Here is a 7,699-nt window from a genome sequence, read left to right as displayed (position 1 = left end):
AATCCCATAGATTTTGAGAGGATGTCTCATCATTATCATTTTCATCAATGCAAATGTTCATTGTTTCTCTGATTTGTTCTTTAACTAACTGGTTTTGAAGAATCATAGTATTTAATTTTGAATTGATTTTTGATTTGGCTCTCCATGTACCCTTACTGATTATTTTTATTGCGTTATGATCTGAAAAGGTTGCATTCATTATTTCTGCTTTTCTGCATTTGTTTGCCATGTTTTATTCCCTAGTACATTGTCAATCTTTGTGAATGTACCATGTGTTGCTGTAAAGAAAGTGTATTCCTTTTTGTCCCTATCTATTTTTCTCCATATGTCTATTAACTCTAATTTTTCTAGGATTCTATTCACATCTCTTACCTCTTTCTTATTTATTTTTTGATTTGATTCATTTAAATTTGATAGCACTGCATCCTACTGTAGAGTGCCTTTATTCATGTGAATTTGTGTTTTTTTGGTCTTTTTAGGTAGTCTATATTAGTAGGTGCTGAGGAGAGGAAGAGTCCTGCATCAGACTGCTGCCATGTTTACCTGGAAGTTCAGGTATTCTTTTTCATCATGAGTTCCTTGGACTTCTACTGGATCCTTGCATTGTTGATAATAATTAAATAATTAACAGCTGATCATCATATATTATTGTTACTATGTACAAGGTTCTCCTGGTTCTGCCAACTTCACTTTGCATCACTTCACATAAATCTTTCCAGTTTTTTTTTGTGATCATCTTGTTTGTTATTTCTTATAGCTCAATAGTATCCCATTATAATCACATAACACAATCTTTTGAGTCATTATTATTTGCCATATCATTTAAAAGGTAATTGTTATAAATTATTTTAATAACTTTGTGTTTTCACTTGAAATTACTTGCTTTTCAAAATCAAGGTTCCAAGAATTATAGTCTTTGAGCCTGAGGGGACTTCAGGGGTCATCAAATCCAAACTGGTTGTTTTGAGCATAAGGAATGTGAGACACAACAATGTTAAGGGACTTGCTCAAGGATACCGAAGCAATTATATCAATGATCTTTTCTTAAATTGAACTGTCAGTGTCTTGAGAGCAGGAACTGTTTTTCATAAGTTTTTGTTGATGTTGTTTTTGTTTTGCTTTATAGTTGCTTCTGGACACATCTTACTCAACACTTAGCTATTCAGATGGATCTGGGATCTCACTGATTTGGGTGTTCCTTTCAGTTTTATAAATCACAAACCATCCATTCATGACTAATTTTTACAACTTTTACTTCCCATGATAGAGATTATCTCTATTTTTTTCTGAAAATTACAAGGATACCAATAGGTCCCTGGCTGGTCACTTGTCTTTCCTCACTTCTACTCATCCTATCTTCTCTACTTATGAAACAATACCCTGATTGACATCGTTTACTCCTTTTTTTTAGAAGTTCTCTTTGGTTACATATTGCAGCCTGCTCACACTTACCATGTAACTTTGTATTGTTCACTATGTGATATTAATTTTTAATTCCTCAGAAACTACCATATTCCATATCTCACTGTACCGTAAAGCCAGATTTTTGTAGAGTAGAACACTTTCTTTCTCTTTGTATCCCAAATTCATTTCTATGCTTTCCCCCTTCTCTATCCCTCATACATGTGTGGGCATACTGACAAACATACATGCACACACACACACACACCACACACCCTGAGATCTCCCCTGGATATAGAGAGTCATGAAGACAATGGGAGAGCTCAACACCCAAGAAATCCATGTGGAGTGGGGGGTATGATGAGATTCAAACCACATGCCTAATACTTTACACACACCATTCACCACTTTGTATTTTGCTTTTTCAGAGAACATTTAGAATAATGAAGTTTAGGAAAAATGGAAAGACAATTTTTAAGTATTAAGGGTAGAGAGAAAAACTGCTTTATTGGCTAACCTGAAGTTGAGTTTTGTTTGAAAGTTATAACTTTCAGAATAGAACTTTGTGATGAAGTAATTGAAATGACTAGATATTGTTTTTTTAACAAAACGGATTTTTATTATTATCTAACATCATCAACAGTTCTCAGTATATAATGCCACCTCTCAGAAAACCATTATCTTTGATAATTTTTTTTTTTAATTAGGGAGAAATTTTCAGCAAAACCAGTCATACACTGAAAAAAATTCTTATGTTCCCTATCCATGGATAACCCACCTCTTCAAAGCAGTAAGTGGAAGAATCTTTTATTTTAATATTGCCTAAATTTTTTCATGTATCTCTTTCCCTCCTCCTTCCCAGAGAATTGCTCAATATAATAATCTTTTCAAAAAATGAAGAGGAAGAAGAAAAAATTAATCAATATATTTAAAAAAAATCAGAAAATACATCAATATTCCCATTGACCCTGAATCTTTACAAAGAAGTTGGAGAATGTATCTCTGCATCTCCTGTTTCTTCTTTGGGGTCATTTGTCCTTTGTAAATTTGTTATATTAATTTCTAGGTACTTTGTGTTGGTTTTATTTTTTCATTTACTTTCTTACAATAATTATGTTTTCTCTTTTCCTATCCTTATTTCAGTTTGTATCAGTTCTCAGGAATATTTCCATGATTCTCAGAGTTCATCATATTTGTTGTTCTTATGGCTTGAGAATATTTAATTATCTTTTAGGAATTTTCTAAATATTTTGATGAACAAAACACCTTTATTTTTTGTCAATGACATTCAATCAATCAATCAATATTTATTAAGCACCTACTGGGAGACTTCAATGCCCGCGTTGGCCAGGACCATAAAAGATGGAAAGGAGTGCTCAGCAAACATGGCGTGGGCAAAATGAACAACAACGGCCTACTGCTACTCAGCAAATGCTCAGAGTTCGAACTCACCATCACGAACACTGTGTTAAGAATGGCGAACAATATAAAACAATGTGGATGCACCCACGATCAAAACAGTGGCATCTCATTGACTACATCATTGTACGCCGGCGAGACATCCAGGATGTAAAGATCACCAGAGCCATGAGAAGAGCTGAATGCTGGACAGACCACCTATTGGTTAGAGTGACTCTTCAAATGCGCATTGCTCCTCGCCATCCAAAACGCGCCCAGACAGTTCGCACATTTTACAATGTGAGTAGTCTTAGAGATCCATCTTATTTGCAAACATTCCAGTTCTGCCTGGACGACAAGTTGTCTGCCAAGGGACCACTCACTGGAAGCTCAACCGAGAAATGGAACCAGTTCAGAGACGCAGTGAAGGAAACATCAAAGGCAGTCCTAGGCCCCAAACAACGCAACAACGAGAACAACACTGCTATTGAAGACCTATTGAGCAAAAAGAACAAAGCCTTCATGGAGTGGCAAAATAACCCAAACTCTGCTCCTAAAAAGGACAGAGAAGATGCAAGACCAATGGTGGGAAAAAAATGCAGAAGAAATCCAGCGTTTTGCTGATATGAAAAACTACAATTTTTCAGTGCTCTCAAGACTGTCTATGGGCCATTAAAACCCAGCACCACTCCCTTGCTATCCTCTGATGGTGACACTCTCATAAAAGATAAAAAAGGCATCAGCAACAGGTGGAAAGAACACTTCAGTCAGCTTCTCAACCGACCTTCTTCAGTCAACCAAAGCGCCCTTGACCAGATACCCCAAAACTGCTCCATTGAACAACTTGATGTCCCTTCTTCAATAGAGGAAGTCCAAAAATCCATTAAACAAATGAGTGCAGGCAAGGCACCTGGTAAAGACGGGATCCCAACTGAGGTGTACAAGGCCTTAAATGGAAAGGCACTCCAGGCATTCCACATAGTGCTGACCAGCATATGGGAAGAGGAAGACATGCCCCCAGAACTCAGAGATGCCTCCATCATAGCCCTATAGAAGAACAAAGGCTCACAAGCAGCCTGTGACAACTACAGAGGCATCTCACTACTCTCCACTGCTGGAAAGATCCTCGCCTGTGTTATACTCAACAGACTCCTATCATCTGTTTCAGAGCAGAACCTGCCTGAATCACAATGTGGCTTCTGACCAGATTGTAGCACCATCGACATGGTCTTCATGGTGAGGCAAATGCAGGAAAAATGCCTTGAGCAGAACCTAAGTCTCTACATTGTCTTCATAGACCTGACAAAGGCGTTCGACACAGTGAGCAGGGATGCATTGTGGGTGATCTTCGGTTGCCCAGCAAAATTTGTCAAACTGATCCAGCTCTTTCATGTTAACATGACAGGGGAAGTCCTATCTGGTGGAGAGACTTCAGATTGCTTCAACATCTCCAATGGCGTGAAACAAGGCTGTGTCCTTGCTCCGGTACTATTCAACCTATCCTTCACCCAAGTATTATGACATGCTGTGATGGATCTAGACCTGGGCATCTACATCAAAGATCGACTGGATGGCTCACTATTAGACCTTCACCGCCTGACTGCAAAAACAAAGACAACAGAGAGACTCATCCTGGAAGCTCTCTTTGCAGATGACTGTTCTTTCATGGCCCACCAAGAAAATCATCTCCAAACCATTGTGGACAGGTTCTCCACCGCAACAAAACTGTTTGGCCTGACTATCAGCCTCAGCAAAACAGAGGTGCTGTTCCAACCTGCACCAGGGAGGTCAAAGAACCAGCTGTGCATTACAATTGACGGTGCGCAGCTTTCTAACGTCAACACTTTCAAGTGCCTGGGCAGCACCTGGGCAGGTCCCTAGACCATGAGATCAATGCCAGGAACCAAAAGGCCAGCCAGGCACTCGGGCGGCTGCGCTCCAAAGTCCTCCAACACAGTGGTGTAAGCACTGTGACGAAGCTCAAAGTGTATAAGGCAGTGGTCCTCAGCTCGCTCCTGTAAGGTTGTGAGACATGGACACTCTACAGGAAGCACATGAAGCAGCTGGAGCAATTCCACCAATGCTCCCTCTGGTCAATCATGAGGATCCGATGGCAGGACAGAATCACCAACCAGGAAGTCCTCGACAGAGCCAACTCCACCAGCATCAAAGTCATGGTCCTCAGAACCCAGCTACGATGGTCTGGACACGTCATCCGCATGGACCCACAGGGAATACCAAGGCAGGTATTCTATGGTGAACTGTCAGCTGGACTCAGGAAACAAGGCCGACCAAAGAAAAGATTCAAGGATCAGCTAAAGTCCAACTTGAAGTGGGCTGGCATCACACCAAAGCAACTAGAACTCGCTGCCTCTGACAGAAGCAGCTGGCGAACCCACATTCACCATGCTGCCACCACCTTTGAAGATGAGCGACGTCGACGTCTTGGCGCTGCGCGTGAATGCCGACACCAGACCACAACCACACCTCCCGTAACAACTGGCGTCCCATGCCCCATGTGCCACACACTGTGCGCCTCAGCCTTTGGACTCCAAAGCCACATGAGGGTACATCAATAGATGATAATGCACAAAGACAATCGTCATTCTTGGACACCGAGAGACTACCACTACTACTACTATAAGCCAAGATCTGTGCTAAGCATTAGCACATACCTGCGAGGTATTATGTGCATAGCAGTGAAACCTCTGGTTCAAAAGATATGGATATTTTAGTCACTTAATTTGAATCATTCCAAATTGCCTTTCAGGATGATTTTAAACCAATCCATAGCTCTACTAATGGATAATTAATGTGAGGCATTTCTTTCTAATCAATAAAACATTAATTAATTAATTAGTTCACCATTTTAGGACTTCTACTTCCCAAATCCTTCTAGGTATAACTTTCTGGTTTAATTTAGTTTTTTCTTACCATAGGAACAAGATGCCCCTCCCAGATTAAACTGATCCCTTGTAATCTCATTACCATGCTGCTAACTCAGCCTTGGATACTCAGCTCTTTTCCTCCTTCTTCAATCTCTTCTCTCCTTTAATGGAAGGACAGGTAGGTGGAATACTAAACTCTTTCCAAAGCCTTCCTTTATAGAGGGTAGACTTTTAAGTTCCAACTCACTTCATTATCCATCTACAGTTCTGCTTGGTTTCAACTCCAGGAACTAGATGCTTATAGTAGGTGCTTAATAAATGTTTATTTAATTAAATAGAATATAATAGTAGGTAGATAAGCTGTGAAGCTTTTGATGAAGAATATAAAGTATATAGGTCAATTTGGCTTTCCATGTCTGGTTTTTAGTAGATATGAATACAATATAAATGAAAACTACTTTCCTTCTTTAATAAAATATTATGTGACATTTTTTGAGTATTGCAAAGAAAGAAGGTTCTAAACCCACTGGTCAACTGATTGTATTTTTTTAATCAAGACTCCCAATTTCTAAAAGTATTTTAAAGAATATTATAACTTATTAATGATATTTGTAGGTATATATATATACATATATATATATAATAAATTAAAGCAGTCCTTTTGATAAAAATCCATCTGCTAAATTATGAAACTGAAAGGGAGACTTGTAGAAGCATGAACTGTCTTTCTAAATTCAGTGATTGTCTCTTTAATTTCTTTTTGCTCTTCAAAATAGGCAAAGGTACTGGAAAACATTTTGGACTAATGGCCTGGAAAAATTCATTATAAAATCATTTTGAATTACCCAGGGACAATACAGCATCTGAAAACTACCACCTTCTCTTCTGCTACCCTTCTCCAAGCCACCCCCTTTCACTCTCAAATTCCTGCAATTTCTATTCAATGAAACATTTTTCAGATTTGGCAAATTAAAAGAGGCCTTGAGCTCTTTCTTTCCTTTTGGACCACAATAGAGAACTGAGCAATGGATTCTAGATGAGTTTGGTTTTCCACCTACAAGGAATAGATCTTTTTTTTTTCAGATCCTGGAACTCATAGGTGATGGGGTTTCTATTTTTTTAAAGGCATCATCTATAAAAATATTCAAATAGGAATAGATTTGGGGGGTAGTAAGTACATAAGAAATTTTTTGACTGATTTTTTTCTCTAGAGAAGGAAGCTACAATGTCTTAGGTTTGATTGGTTTTCATTAATGATTTCTTTAAAATCAATATGTTACTCTGTAAGTATTATCAAAGACTTCCTTCCATAGAGTAAGAGAAGAGGGAATCCATGGCAAGCAGTTGTAGTCTCTGGTTCTGGGAGGGTAGACATATACAATGAGAAAAAGGACCAGAAAGCTAGAACTAGGAGACAGTAAGGAATAAATCAAATTTGATCTGTCACTGTGACTGATGCTCACATAAACCAAGGGTTTCCTCTTGACAGAAAACTAGAGCATGTCAGCCATCTTTAAAAAAGATACTCCATTGGTATCTGGGAACTGAAATGATGTGTCCTTAGAGTCCACGGCTTTGTTGTAGTTCAATTGTCAGTGATGGGATGCTTATAGGAGTGTGAAAGTTCCCTGTGGACTTCCAACATCAAGAAGTCATGAGAAAAAGATTACTTTAGAGCAAATGCAGGCATATGTACACATCTTTCAGAGCTTTAGAAACAAAGCAAACATAAAAGGCAGAATTCTGGTTATTCTAACTCTTAGTATCAAATAGTCTTTGTAAATAAGGTTGATGGAGCACAAAATAGAAATTTCTTAGGAGTGGACTCATTCCATCCCGTGACCTCAAATGAAGAACTGTCCAGTCTTCAGATGAACTCACTGGAAGGAAGTACACCACTAATGGCCTGCCTGGAGAACACCAGCTCATCTGTGACATTGATTTGGGCACCTGCCACAGCTGACAAATAGCTGACCTGTTCATTTCTTTAGCCTTACATGGATGTGGGCAGT

The 7,699-nt window shown here is 38.8% G+C and overlaps 1 long non-coding RNA gene across 1 annotated transcript; it reads left to right on the top strand.

Moving 5' to 3' along the window:
* Nucleotides 1–276: 276 nt before the first annotated feature.
* LOC103098263 (uncharacterized) lies at nucleotides 277–6,208 on the top strand. Its single transcript, XR_459198.3, has 3 exons — nucleotides 277–555; nucleotides 2,109–2,191; nucleotides 5,739–6,208. It is a non-coding gene; the product is annotated as an uncharacterized LOC103098263 (long non-coding RNA).
* The last annotated feature ends 1,491 nt before the right edge of the window (nucleotides 6,209–7,699 follow it).

Source organism: Monodelphis domestica, chromosome 1, assembly GCF_027887165.1.
Source record: "Monodelphis domestica isolate mMonDom1 chromosome 1, mMonDom1.pri, whole genome shotgun sequence".
Lineage (NCBI taxonomy): Eukaryota > Metazoa > Chordata > Mammalia > Didelphimorphia > Didelphidae > Monodelphis > Monodelphis domestica.
This window is presented reverse-complemented; position numbering and strand designations above follow the sequence as displayed.